A 15,236-nucleotide genomic window follows, 5' to 3' on the forward strand; every position below is an offset into this window, starting at 1 on the left:
TGTTAGTGCTAGATTGTGTTAGTGTTAGTGTTAGAAAATAATTAGAATAAGTAGAAGAAGTAGAAGTGGTAGAAGAAGTAGAACAAGAAGAAAAGAAAAGAAGTAGAAAAAAGATGAGAAAAGAAAAAGAAGACAAGAAGTAGAAGAAGAAGAAAGGAAGAAAAGAAAAGAAGTAGAAAAAAGATGAAAAAAAAGAAGAAGAAGAAAAGAAGTAGAAGAAGTAGAAGAAGAAGACAAGAAGAAACGAAAAGAAGTAAAAAAGTAGAAAAAAGATGAAAGAAGAAGAAGAAGAAAGGAAAGAAGAAGAAGAAGAGAAAGAAAGAAGAAGAAGGATAGAAGGAAACACTCCGACCCCCTGACCCCGACACGGCACCCCGACCCCTTGACCCCCCTGACCCCGACACCCCGACCCCCTGACCCCTGACCCCAACACCCCAACCTCGACACCACACCCCGACCCCGACACGACACCCAGACACCCTCACACCCGACCCCCCGACCCCGAAACAGCACCCCGACCCCGACACGGCACCCCAACACTGACACGACACCCGACCCCCGACACCCCCTGAAAAGGTGTTCTTTGGCCTTCCAGAGGCCGACGGGGTCATATATTTGTGAATTATTAGTTAGGTCATATATTTTTCGATTTTGTTATGAAAAACATCATATATAATTGTGTTGATTGGGTAGATTTAAATGTGCAGTTGTTTCATCACTGCGAGGTTTGGTGTTCGACGACCTCGCCGTGTGTTTGACGAGCTCTGCCCCTTCGTTTGTGGGTGAGCACAAATGACATGTCCTCCTCCCCCATTAATTATTTGCTCTATTCCGGTGTTCGTGCCGATGAAATTTGATAGCTAGCTATATATGTGTCTTGAATCATCAGTATGCGTAACCAATATGTGTCTCCCGTTCGAAAGCGTCATAGTTATAAATATGCATGCATTTGCATATTTATAACCTTGATTCTTTCGAATTGTCCAACGCTATCCATGGACAGCCCGAGTATGTGTAGATTGGGTTCGTTTTCCCATATGCTTTGGTCCGGATCCGAATCATAAATTTCGTCAGTGCCTCCCTTGTTGTTCTCCGGGTACACATCCTCTCTGTTTATTGCAGAGACGTGTATCAGGAGAACATCGGGGAGGTGCTGCCGAAATTTTGCGTCGAATACGGAGCATAGAATGGGACAATGAACCCAATCTACACATACTCGGGTGGGATTAGGACCTATCATTACCTATTAGAGTGTAGGTTGCATGAACGTAATAAAATTGACAAAGTAAATCAACAGGTGAATACATACGTGGTGAATTATATATATAATTGTTGTGTGTCCAGTAGCTCTGAAAGTCAAGATGAGTGATCGTGCGTGGATGTATACCAGTCACACTGGTCAGAACAAATGGAGCGCTGAATGGTTCACAAAAACCAAGGGGTTTGTGCACGCCGCATTTGCAAATGGCCAGAGGAAAACCTGGTGCCCCTGTTTCCTGTGCGGCAATTGGGAAAAGAAGATAGAGGCTGAAATGCGCAAACACCTGCAGAAGAGTGGTTTGACACCTGATTATACGGTGTGGACATTTCATGGTGAGTCTGCCCAACGTGACCGAGCTGAGGTGGATCGTTGTCGCTCCAACGAGCATGGTACCGGGATGGAAAACATGGTGCAATACTATGATGATGCTCGGGATTCGGACGAGGAGATGGAGGAATCTGCAAAGGCCTTCAATGAAATGTTGGAGTCTTCAAAACGTCCGCTCCATGAGCACACTAAGCTTCGTCAGCTGGATGCCATCTCACAAGTAATGGCTCTGAATGCTCAATTCAACTTGGGCAGAGAATGCTACGACGCAATTATAACAGTATTTGGACGCTTTCTACCCAAAGGCCATGTAATGCCAGCAAACCTGTACGAGTCGGACAAAATCCTCCGTGCACTGAAGATGCCCTATGAGAAGATACATGCCTGTGAGAAAGGATGTGCCTTATTTAGGCTTGACTATGTGGACTTGAACTATTGTCCCATTTGCAAGTCTTCCAGGTATATTGTGGCAGACAACGGTATGGGTGAGAAGACATAGACCAAAATCCCCGTTAGTGTTCTTCGATATATGCCAATCGTACCAAGACTTCAACGTCTTTTCATGGTCGAAGAGACGGCCAGACAGAAGACATGGCACAAAACAGGCAAAAGAATCGAACTAGATGCAGATGGGAATCTGATGATGGTACACACATCGGATGGTGTTGCATGGAAAAAGTTTGATGAATTACATGCTGACAAAGCGGATGATCCGAGGCATCCTCGAGTCGGCATCAGCACGGATGGGTTCAGTGTGTTTGGTATGACGGCAGCCCAATACAGTTGTTGGCCCGTATTTGTCTTTCCACTCAATCTCCCCCCTGGACAGATTATGCAAAGAAAGAACATTTTCCTGACGTTGATAATTCCAGGGCCCAACTATCCGGGGAAAAATATGAATGTGTACATGCAGCCTCTTAAGGACGAATTGCAAGAAGCCTGGGATAATGGGTTTAAGACATACGACGCGTATATCAAACGGAACTTCATAATGCGTGTCTGGTACATGTACTCGACGCATGACTTGCCGGCGTATGTGTTATTCGTTGGCTGGTGTGTGCATGGAAGGTTCCCGTGCCCCACATGCAAGGGAGCTCTTGAGTTTCATTGGCTTCAGGCCGGTCGCAAGTTTTCTTGCTTCGACATTCATAGACAGTTCCTGGATCCTCGCCATAAGTTCAGGAAAGACAAGAAGAACTTGATTAGAGGTAGAGTTGTCAAAAACTCTGCACCACCTGCGTTGACAGGCCAACAGACCCTGGATCAGTTAAACGCTCTCGAGCTAGATCTAGAGCGTCCAGGGTACTTCAAGGGGTATAATTCTAAGCACGCCTGGACTCACAAAACATGCTTATGGGATCTGCCTTACTTCAAAGACCTCCTTTGCCCACACAACATCAACGTGATGCACACTGAGAAAAATATCACCGAGGCACTTTTTGGTACATTGTTCCGCATATATGGGAAGTCAAAGGATAATACTAAGGCTAGAGTCGATCTGGAGGCGCTATGTGATAGGCCGTTACAAAACATGAAAGAACCGAAAGGAAAGCAGAACTGGACGAAGCCAAAGGCATGGTTCAATCTTGGAAGGCCAGCTATGAGGGAAATTATCTTGTGGGTGAAAATGCAGTTGATGTTCCCCGATGGGTATGCAGCGAATCTAAAGAGGGGAGTGAGTCTTGATAATTGAAGATATTTGGTCTCAAGAGTCATGATTGGCACATATGGATTGAGCGGGTAATGCCGGTGATGTTGCGTGGCTTCATCCCTGAGGATGAATGGCTAGTACTGGCAGAACACAGCTATTTCTTCCGTGTTCTTTGTGCGAAAAAACTATCTCCTAGCGTGCTAGAAGAAATGGAAGAGTTGGCGCCGGAGTTGATCTGCAAGTTAGAGAAGATCTTTCCACCGGGCTTCTTTAATCCAATGCAGCATTTGATTTTGCATCTCCCGACCGAGGCAAGATTGGGGGGGCCCATGCAAAATCGTTGGTGCTACCCAACTCAGAGGATGCAGAAGATGCTTCGAGAAAAATGTAAAAATAAACGTAGAATTGAAGCATCGATGGCTGAGGCATTCATCACTGAGGAGGCGGCAAACTTCATGACAGCACATTACGAAGCCAAAAATCGTCATTTGCATAATCCGCAGCCTCGGTACAATGCTGACGACCCTAAAAAGGGTGGATACAACCTCAGCCTATTCAAAGGGAATCTCGCACCAGCCAGTGTTTCAAATGCAGTATCTTTGGATAACAAAGAATGGACCATTTCGTTGTATATCTTCAACAACCTGATAGAAGTGCGGCCGGACATCGAGTAAGTTCTCGGTACATTGTTTGGCAACTTCTATTTCCTTTGAACTGCTCTTATTCCTGGATATTTCATACAGTCTATACGTCGCCATATTCTCATATGGAGCGGTGATCCAAAAGGATTCCGTCGAAGAGTATGAGCTTCTCGCAAAGCTAGGAGGCGGCTATCCTGGTTTCATCTCTTGGTTCAAACAAATGGTAATTTCTATTAGACAATTTCATGTCATTCACTAATTTGTGCGTAATGCAACAATCCTTTCATATGAAACTTGTAGGCTAATTCAGAGTCTATGGACGCCGAATTGAGACAAGTCGCTAATGGTTTTGACTATAAGGTCCGTTCATTTGACAAATACGACATCAACGGGTATCACTTTCGTACCTATGGAGCTATCTATGGCCGACCGAAATTCTACAAATTGTTGTGTATCTGCTATCGGCGAAGGAGGTACCGAGTATTATGGGAGAGTTGAAGCAATTTATGAACTTCTATTCTATGGTGAAAACCCACCGAATGTCGTAGTCTTCAAATGTTATTGGTTTCAACCGAAGGAGACTAGAAGGACTCATGAACATAGGGCTAATTGAAATTAACCAAAGCACCCATTTAGATGTTCCTGATGTCTATATTACGGCTCAACAGGCGACCCAAGTATTCTATCTACCGTGGGCCTGCCAAACTAATCCAAATCTGAAAGGTTGGGATGTCGTTTATGAAGTGCCGCCACGTGCTAGACTTTCTCCCCCAAAGGAAGAGGATTATGAACCTCACATTAACCCAGACACATATGAAGGAGAATTCTTCCAAGAGACACATCTTTCCAAAAAGCGTTTGAAGAACCGCTATACTTCACCCCAAAACATTGAAGTAGACAGCGACAGTGAATCCGACATCACCCCAGAGGAGGAACAAGAAGAGCCGGAACAAGAAGAGATTACTGCTGCGGATGACCTGTCAATGCTTGACCGATTACGTCAAGGTGGCCTTCCACATGTTGATGCCACTGAACCCTATGAGCCCGTCATTGATTATAGTGATGATGATGATTATGCATTTATTGATGATACTGATCGAGATTATTAGTAGTGTCAGATAATCAATTTTTTTATGTTGTACTTGATGATGATACACTTAAGTGATATACATATTATTATTCATGTCAGTATTTTTTTATGTTGTACTAATTTCGTTTACTCTTTGTCATGGCAGGTGTTGAAAGATGGAAGGGGAGCCGACTGAGGCCAAGGACAAACGTGCCCAAATTGAAGGTGTGCCACACTATCAAGGTAGCTCCAGCTTATATCAATTCGGGCGGAACTGGGTATGTGGTTTGCTTCATGATTAATGCAATTCATTCATCATGCTAGCTTGAGCCCTTTAATTACTAATTTACTTTGTTTCTCTCTTTCAGGCATGCTACAATAAGATGGATAAGGTGCCAGAGGGGTACGACCTGTATGCCATGGCCCACACTGCCTCTTACAAGAAAGTCAAGGGGAAGGCTAGGAAATGGGAGGACTTTAACCCGAGCCAGATTCCCATTGATCTAGAGCAGGTGATGATATCTGGTGGCGGGAGGTCCCGTGGCTCCATAGCCATTGATCCAGAGATTGCTCCTGAGACCATGGTGAGTTTAATTTGAATGGACGTTAGTCTTACCATTTGAGTGTCATCAAGCTAACGAAACATTGGAAATGATCTTTGGTGCAGCGTAACTCCAGACAAGCATCACATGATCCTTCTCCAGCTACTGCCACGAACTTATGTAAAAAATGGCATAATTAGGTTTACTTATGTAAAAAACGGCATAATATGCTTAGTTAACTAGGTTTGCTCAATAATGACATGAACTTAGATTACTTATGTAAAAAAAGGCATAATTAGCTTAGTTAGCTCATAAACGATCCATTTTACCTAAGTTAGCTCTAAAATGAGCCATTTTACCTTAGTTAGCTCATAAATGATCCATTTTACCCAAGTTAGCTTTAAAATTACCCATTTTACCTAGATTATCTCCAAAATGATCCATTTTACGTATATTATCTCCAAAATGATCAATTTTACCTACGTTAGCTCTAAAATGACCCATTTTACCTATGTTAGCTCCAACATGACCCATTTTACCTACGTTAGCTCCAACATGACCCATTTTACCTACGTTAGCTCCAACATGACCCATTTTACCTACGTTAGCTCCAAAATGACCCATTTTACCCACGTTAGCTCCAAAAAGACCCATCTTACCTACGTGAGCTCTAAAATGATGTATTTTACCTAAGTTAGCTCATAAACGATCCATTTCACCTAAGTTACCTCACAAACGATGGCGTGCTTCTTCTTCTAGTCTTCTTCTTCTAGTCACCTTTTCCTAACTTTCTTACTTGCCATTTTGTAGATTTCATTCACTTCTCGGAAGCTAGCTTGCTATGATGGAGTGCTTGTTTTTTATTTCATTCTCTTCTAGTATTCTTCTAGCTTGCTACGATGGAACTTGCTATCTTGATGAAACTTTGCATTGTAATATGTATGTGCAACTTCCTAATGGTTGCAGCTTATGTGTATGTGCAACTTGCTATGTATGAATGGATGGAACTATATATGTATGTACGATGAAGCTTATGTGCTGGATATGTGATATGTTTGTTGTTAAATAGACTTGTGAAATATATCTATATATGTCATATATATTTACTGTGAATTTTTTGGATTTAAAAAAACAGAAAAAAGAGCCAATATAAAGGCTCTTTGTCGTCTGCCACCGACGGCAACGGGCTCTTTGCCGTCAGCCGCGGACAGCAAAGAAGCCACGTGACAGCCAACTGTGCTTCCTAGGAGCTGAACCATTTGGTCAGTTTGCCTACAGTGGCAGACGACAAAGAGTATACAATTTTGCCTTCAGCGGCAGACGGCAAAGCCTGCCATGTAGTGACGTCTAGCTGATATCATACGGCGGACGACAAAGGCTTGCCGTTAGCCACCTAACGGACTAACAACGCAAATTTTGTCGTCTGCTTTCTTTGCCGTCCACTGTTGATGGCAAAGGCTCCTTTGCCGTCAGCCGCCAAAAGCAGACGACAAAGTAGCTCTTTGCCGGATCTTAGGTTGCCGGAGCCTGTTGCCGTCCGCGGCGGACGACAAAGACCTTTGCCGTCCGCCATTCATGCCTTTGCGGTCCGCCGTGGCAGACAGCAAAGTAGTCGATTCCTATAGTGTCAGAGTCAAGTCCATATTTAGCGCTAAATCCACAAAAAGCATTGGTATCCATAAAAGATTTAACACAATCAAACTTAGGTGTCATACCTGACTCCTTACCATCGTCGGAACCCCAATCTTCAGAGTTGCGTTTAGTTCTTTCCAATAAATCCCACTTGAATTCAGTAGTCTTCAGCATATAAGAACCAACACAGGAAGTATCGAGCATGGTGCGATCATTGAGAGAAAGCCGAGCATAAAAAATTTGGATAATCATTTCTCTTGAGAGCTCATGATTGGGGCATGAATATAACATTGACTTAAGCCTCCCCCAAGATTGAGCGATGCTTTCTCCTTCGTGAGGCCTGAAATTATATATGTAATTACGATCACAATGAACAAGATGCATAGGATAGAACTTCTGGTGAAATTCCAATTTCAATCGTTTATAGTTCCAAGACCCCGTATCATCACATAGCCTATACCATGTCAATGCGTCTCCCTTCAAAGATAAAGGGAAGACCTTCCTCTTAACAACATCATCGAGAATACCTGCAAGCTTAAATAATCCACAAACTTCATTCTCTATCATGCCCGAAGGAATCTCAAAGTAAACATTTTCAGTAGGTTCAGTAGGTTGAGGAGCAACTCTTTGCTCTACTGGTCGGGGCGATGATACCCCGAACAAGCCCCTCAAAGGATTAATTTCCATAGTAACAAGTGACAGAAAATTTCAGCACACTATATAAATGTTTTCTTACCAAGTTCCACTCACCAAAGGCGCTTCACTCCCCGGCAACGGCGCTAGAAAAGAGTCTTGATGACCCACAAGTATAGGGGATCTATCGTAGTCCTTTCGATAAGTAAGAGTGTCGAACCCAACGAGGAGCAGAAGGAAATGACATGCGGTTTTCAGTAAGGTATTCTTTGCAAGCACTGAGATTGTAGGTAACTGATAGTTTTGTGATAAGGTAATTTGTAACAGGTAACACGCAATGAAAGTAAATAAAGTGAAGCAAGGTGGCCCAATCCTTTTGGTAGCAAAGGACAAGCCTGGACAATTTCTTATAATGAGAAAAGCGCTCCCAAGGACACATGGGAATTATCGTCAAGCTAGTTTTCATCACGCTCATATGATTCACTTTCGGAACTTTGATAAGTTGATATGTGGGTGGACCGGTGCTTGGGTACTGCCCTTTCTTGGACAAGTATCCCACTTATTATTAACCCCTATTGCAAGCATCCGCAACTACAAAAGAAGTATTAAGGTAAACCTAACCATAACATGAAACTAGTGGATCCAAATCAGCCCCTTACGAAGCAACGCATAAACTAGGGTTTAAGCTTCTGTCACTCTAGCAACCCATCATCTACTTATTACTTCCCAATTCCTTCCTCTAGGCCCAAATAATGGTGAAGTGCCATGTAGTCGATGTTCACATAACACGACTAGACGAGAGACAATATACATCTCATAAAAATATCGAACGAATACCAAATTCACATGACTACTAATAGCAAGACTTCACCCATGTCCTCAAGAACAAACGTAACTACTCAGAAAGCATATTCATGTTCATGATCAGAGGAGTATTAATATGCATTAAGGATCTGAACATATGATCTTCCACCAAGTAAACCAATTAGCATCAACTACAAGGAGTAATCAACACTACTAGCAACCCACATGTACCAATTTGTGGTTTTGATACAAGATTGGATACAAGAGATGAACTAGGGTTTTGAGAGGAGATGGTGCTGGTGAAGATGTTGATGGAGATTGACCCCCTCCCGATGAGAGGATCGTTGGTGATAACGATGGTGATGATTCCCCCCTCCCGGAGGGAAGTTTCCCTGGCAGAACAGTTCCGCCGGAGCCCTAGATTGGTTCCGCCTCGTGGCGGCGGAGTTTCGTCCCGTAAGCTTGCTCCCTATTTTTTTCCAGGGTAAAAGCCTTCATATAGCAGAAGATGGGCACCGGAGGGCCTCTAGGGGGCCCAGGAGACAAGGGGCGCGCACATTAGGGGGGGGGCGCCCCCGACCCTCCTGGCCAGGGTGTGGGCCCCCTCTGGTATTTTCTTCGCTCAATAATTCTTATTAATTCAAAAAGTTACTTTTGTGGAGTTGCAGGGTTTTTGGAGTTTTGCAGAATAGGTTTACAATATTTGCTCCTTTTCCAGCTAGAATTCCAGCTACCGGCATTCTCCCTTTTCATGACAAACCTTATAAAATAAGAGAGAATAGCCGTAAGTATTGTAACATAACGTGTAATAACAGCCCATAATGCAATAAATATCGATATAAAAGCATGATGCAAAATGGACGTATAAGCCCTTTACTATCATTTTTTACTTGTGGGCCAAATTCAGCCCGTGGTTACAGTCAACCCGTTTGTGGTCCGTTAATACGTTGGGCCATTTTCATAGCGTCATCAAATACAGCGTATTAACGATGGCCCGTTATGGTTGGCCCATGAACGGACAATTCCAACTCTATCCCGTTTACGGCCATAAGGTGGTCTGTTATTGGCCCATGTTTCGCCAATCAATCATACGGCCCGTATAAGGCCCACTGATGGTACGGCCCGTAGAAGGCCCATTGTTTCTACGGCCCGTAGAAGGCCCATTGTTTCTACGGCCCGTAGAAGGCCCACTGTTTCTACGGCCCGTAGGAGGCCCATTGTCACTATAGTAAATATTAGCCCATGGTTATTGTGGCCTAGTTTTAAAAAATAGGTTATTGCAGCCACTAGCAAACCGTGGAAGATGACTGCAATGACTACAAGCAAACAAATAAACAAGACAACAAGGAAATAAATAAGCAAGCAACTAACGCTAGGCTATCATGGCTATTACACATATTACATCCACTGGGCATCAAAGTTCGCCACCAGTGCAAATATAGGGAACAAAGCAGCATATCATATACGCTCGTTGTCAAAGTTGGCGACCAGCGCAAATAAACGCCGCACCAAAACAAATCCAGAACTGAAACCACTTCAGAAGATCTCAAGAAACAATATCCTGGGTACCCATAATGCTGGCTAGATGCTTAGCAAGCTTATTAACTTTCTCTTGTTTGGTGCTTAAATCCTCTAGCGCTTGCTGTTGCACCAGGAAATATGCATCTGAATTCTGCAGGGACTTCCTCAGTCCTTCATCTTCCTATCGCAGCACATCTGATCGATGTCTTTAAACTTGAATTTGAGACTCAAGAAGGCGAACTGATTCAGGCAGCGAGTTCGAAGAGCTTGTGCCAGTAGTAGTGGCCAGTAACTCGAACACTACATCAAGACATGACTTTTGGGTTCTCTCACTGTCGTCAAGATAGTTTTTATCAGCTTTCTTGGAGACCAACAGGGATGTCTCAGTATCTTGAACCTTATCTGCATTACTTCCTTTACCATTGCGTAACGCGGTACTGTTCTCCAATATTTTGTCCGTATTCTAAAAGAGAAACAAGCAGACACATCACAGGTTTACCATGTTGTATATGAAACTCATTTTCGTAAATGAGTTCAGTAGTAAAGTGGACAGAATAACAGCATGAAACAAACATATATCTATGTACCATGGTCACTTTATGAACTATATCATTCTAGTTTTTGTTGCCAAATCAAGATAGAGACACAGTTCAAATAATATTTGTTCGAGACAAAGCAGAATAGACAGAATATAAGTGTGGGAAACTATAGAGCAATAAAAACACTTGTAATGTACATGACATGAGAACATACCTGTTTATTCAATTGAAACTAAAATCAACATAGAGCAGGTTACAACAACAAACCAGTTAAAGAAACAGGTTTAAAACATACCTGTTGCGCCATTAGAGATTCAATTCCATCCTTGAAATTTGAAAATAGTTGGTATGAGTAAATACAGTAATGCAAGAGCAAAGGATTATGAACCATAGCTACAGAACCTGACCTGAGAACAAATCTTCTTCTCCTTTAAGCGTTGAGTTGGGATTCGGAGTAGTGGTCCTCGTGCTTTGTGCACTGCAGTTCTCTTACTAACTGCTCATGTTTGGGTGCTCTGTGGTGGAGACGGTGCTGTGTCAAGTGGAACTGGGTTACTATCTGCCGGGGTTGGGGTTAGAAGGGGTGTAGCTGGTTCTCTGTCCAACTGGTAGGGGTACAATCTACGAGTGTCTGGGTTATGTGTGGTGGATATGGTCCTTGGGTAAGAACAACCGTGTTTCTATCTGCATCAACTGGTAGCACTATCTTTTCTGAAGACCGTTGAGGGAGTCCCGGATTAGGGGGTCCTCGGACAGCCGGACTATATACTTTGGCCGGACTGTTGTACTATGAAGATACAAGATTGAAGACTTCATCCCATGTCCGGGTGGGACTCTCCTTTGCGTGGAAGGCAAGCTTGACAATTCGGATATGTAGATCTGCTTCTCTGTAACCGACTCTGTGTAACCCTATCCCCCTCCAGTGTCTATATAAACCGGAGGGTTTAGTCCGTAGGACAACAAACAATCATAACCAGAGGCTAGCTTCTAGGGTTTAGCCTCTACGATCTCGTGGTAGATCAACTCTTGTAATACTCATATTATCAAGATCAATCAAGCAGGAAGTAGGGTATTACCTCCATCGAGAGGGCCTGAACCTGGGTAAACATCATGTCCCCCGCCTCCTGTTACCATTAGCCTTAGACGCACTGTTCGGGACCCCCTACCCGAGATCCGCCGGTTTTGACACCGACATTCGTGCTTTCATTGAGAGTTCCACTGTGTCGTCGCCATAATGCTTGATGGATCCTTCAATCACCAGGAACGATGCGGTCCAGGGTGAGGTTTTCCTCTCCGGACAGATCTTCATATTCGGTGGCTTCGTCCTGCGGGCCAACTCGCTTGGCCATCTGGAGCAGGTCGATAGCTATGCACCTGGCCATCAGGTTAGGTTTGAAAACTTGAACTACACTACCGACATCTGTGGAGACTTGATCTCCGGCGGATTTGAGCCCATGTCAGGAGCGCCGGACAGTCACGACGAGCATGACTTAGATCTGCCATTGGACGGTGTTTAGAAGATCGCACCTGCGGCTGCCTCGGCCCTTAATCTGGAGCATATTGTGCCATCCGAGGACGGGTGGATGGACCCTGCCACGGAGGCCGCATATCCATCAGCGATTGAGCCGAACAGAGACTTCACCTCCAAAGAGATGTGTGTCATCGGACCCCCGAACTCGTCTCCGGCCATAGGCTCCGAACCGCGTGCGTCTGTGCCTACCGAATCCGATTGTGCACCGATCATGGAGTTTACCTCCGCGGATATCTTCCAGCACTCACCCTTGGGCGACATGCTAAATTCATTGAGGTCTCTCTCTCTATCAGGAGACTCCTGGCCGAACTATGTCTGGCTTGAGTGGGAAGCGGACGACGAAGAAATTCGTTCCTCACCCACCACCCACTTAATAGCCACTATCGATGACTTAACCGACGCGCTTGACTTCGACTCCGAAGACATCGACGGTATGGACGGCGATGCAGGAGATGAACAGGAATCACCGCCCACAGGGCGCTGGACAGCCACCTCATCATATGATATATAAATGTTGGACACCCCCAAAGAAAGCAATGACGATGAGGCAACATAGGATAACCCCTTGGAGAAGCAATCTAAGCACCAGCGTCATCAGTGCCGCCCTAAGCCCCGCCATAGCAAAAATAGCGATACCGGCACAAGAGATGATAGAAATCCGGATGGTGCCGAAGACGAAAACTATCCCGCCCAGCCAGGCTTCGAGCAGGCCGTGCAGGAGGATGGGCAAGCTAGCCCTAAGGAACAGGCAAGATGGAGAATCAGAGGATGACAATTACATGCCCCTCTCCGGAGATGAAGTGAGCCTTGGTGACAAAGAATTCATCGTGCCTGAGGACCCCGTCGAGGAGGAGCGCTTCAAGCGCCGGCTTATAGCCACTGCAAAAAGCCTGAAGAGGAAACAACACCAGCTTCAAGCTGATCAAGATCTGCTAACTGATAGATGGACTGAGGTCCTAGCAGCCGAGGAATACGGACTCGAGCGCCCAACCAAAAGTTACCCAAAGTGTAGGTTGTTACCTCAGCTCGAGGAGGAGGCATTAAAGCCCACACTACCAGTGCACGATGCGGCTGACCGGCCACCTCGTGGCCGAGACAAAGCGTTGTATCAGCCCGAACACCAGCCCGCACCTCGTCACCAAACAAGCAAAAATATCAAGGCCCGAGGCTACACGCAGGACCTGCGAGATGTATTGGAAAACAAAGCAGGGCACTGAAGATCGATCTATGGATCGCGGGGGCGCGCCCCAACACATGACGACGACCGTCACACCGGATACACTAAAAACAAGTCCGGTTGGGCCGAATACAACAGACCAGACTCATTTGAACTGCGTCATGATGTAGCCCGACACAGAGGCGCCGCACACCCCCTATGCTTCACTGATGAAGTAATGGATCATGAATTCCCAGAAGGGTTTAAACCTGTAAACATTGAATCATATGATGGTACTGTTGGAAATATGCCCTAGAGGCAATAATAAATAAGTTATTATTATATTTCTTTGTTCATGATAATAGTCTTTTATTCATGCTTTAACTGTATTATCCGGAAATCGTAATACACGTGTGAATACATAGACCACAATATGTCCCTAGTGAGCCTCTAGTTGACTAGCTCGTTGTGATCAACAGATAGTCATGGTTCCCTGGCTATGGACATTGGATGTCGTTGATAACGGGATCACATCATTAGGAGAATGATGTGATGGACAAGACCCAATCCTAAGCATAGCACAAAGATCGTGTAGTTCGTTTGCTAGAGCTTTGCCAATGTCAAGTATCTCTTCCTTTGACCATGAGATCGTATAACTCCTGGATACCGTAGGAGTGCTTTGGATGTATCAAACGTCACAATGTAACTGGGTGACTATAAAGGTGCACTACAGGTATCTCCGAAAGTATCTATTGTTTTATGCGGATCGAGACTGGGATTTGTCACTCCGTGTAAACGGAGAGGTATCTCTGGGCCCACTCGGTAGGACATCATCATATGCGCAATGTGACCAAGGAGTTGATCACGGGATGATGTGTTACGGAACAAGTGAAGTGACTTGCCGGTAACGAGATTGAACAAGGTATCGGTATACCGACGATCGAATCTCGGGCAAGTAACATACCGATAGACAAAGGGAATTGAATACAGGATCGATTGAGTCCTTGACATCGTGGTTCATCCGATGAGATCATCGTGGAACATGTGGGAGCCAACATGGGTATCCAGATCCCGCTGTTGGTTATTGACCGGAGAACGTCTCGGTCATGTCTGCATGTCTCCCGAACCCGTAGGGTCTACACACTTAAGGTTCGATGACGCTAGGGTTATAAAGGAAGCTTGTATGTGGTTACTGAATGTTGTTCGGAGTCCCGGATGAGATCCCGGACGTCACGAGGAGTTCCTAAATGGTCCGGAGGTAAAGATTTATATATGGGAAGTCCTGTTTCGGCCATCGGGACAAGTTTCGGGGTCATCGGTATTGTACCGGGACCACCGGAAGGGTCCCGGGGGCCCACCGGGTGGGGCCACCTGCCCCGGGGGCCACATGGGCTGTAGGGGGTGCGCCTTGGCCTACATGGGCCAAGGGCACCAGCCCCTAGAGGCCCATGCGCCAAGATAAAGGAAAAAGGGGAGAGTCCTAAAGGGGGAAGGCACCTCCGAGGTGCCTTGGGGAGGATGGACTCCTCCCCCTCCTTAGCCGCACCCCTTTCTTGGAGTAGGGGGCAAGGCTGCGCCTCCCCCTTCTCCCCTGCCCCTATATATAGTGGAGGGGAGGGAGGGCATCCATACCTGAGCCCTTGGCGCCTCCCTCCCTCCCGTGACACCTCCTCCTCTCCCGTAGGTGCTTGGCGAAGCCCTGCAGGATTGCCACGCTCCTCCATCACCACCACGCCGTTGTGCTGCTGCTGGATGGAGTCTTCCTCAACCTCTCCCTCTCTCCTTGCTGGATCAAGGCATGGGAGACATCACCGGGCTGTACGTGTGTTGAACGCAGAGGTGCCGTGCGTTCGGCACTTGATCATCGGTGATTTGAATCACGACGAGTACGACTCCATCAACCCCGTTCACTTGAACGCTTCCGCTTAG

Source organism: Triticum aestivum, chromosome 7B (genome assembly GCF_018294505.1).
Source record: "Triticum aestivum cultivar Chinese Spring chromosome 7B, IWGSC CS RefSeq v2.1, whole genome shotgun sequence".
NCBI classification, from domain to species: domain Eukaryota; kingdom Viridiplantae; phylum Streptophyta; class Magnoliopsida; order Poales; family Poaceae; genus Triticum; species Triticum aestivum.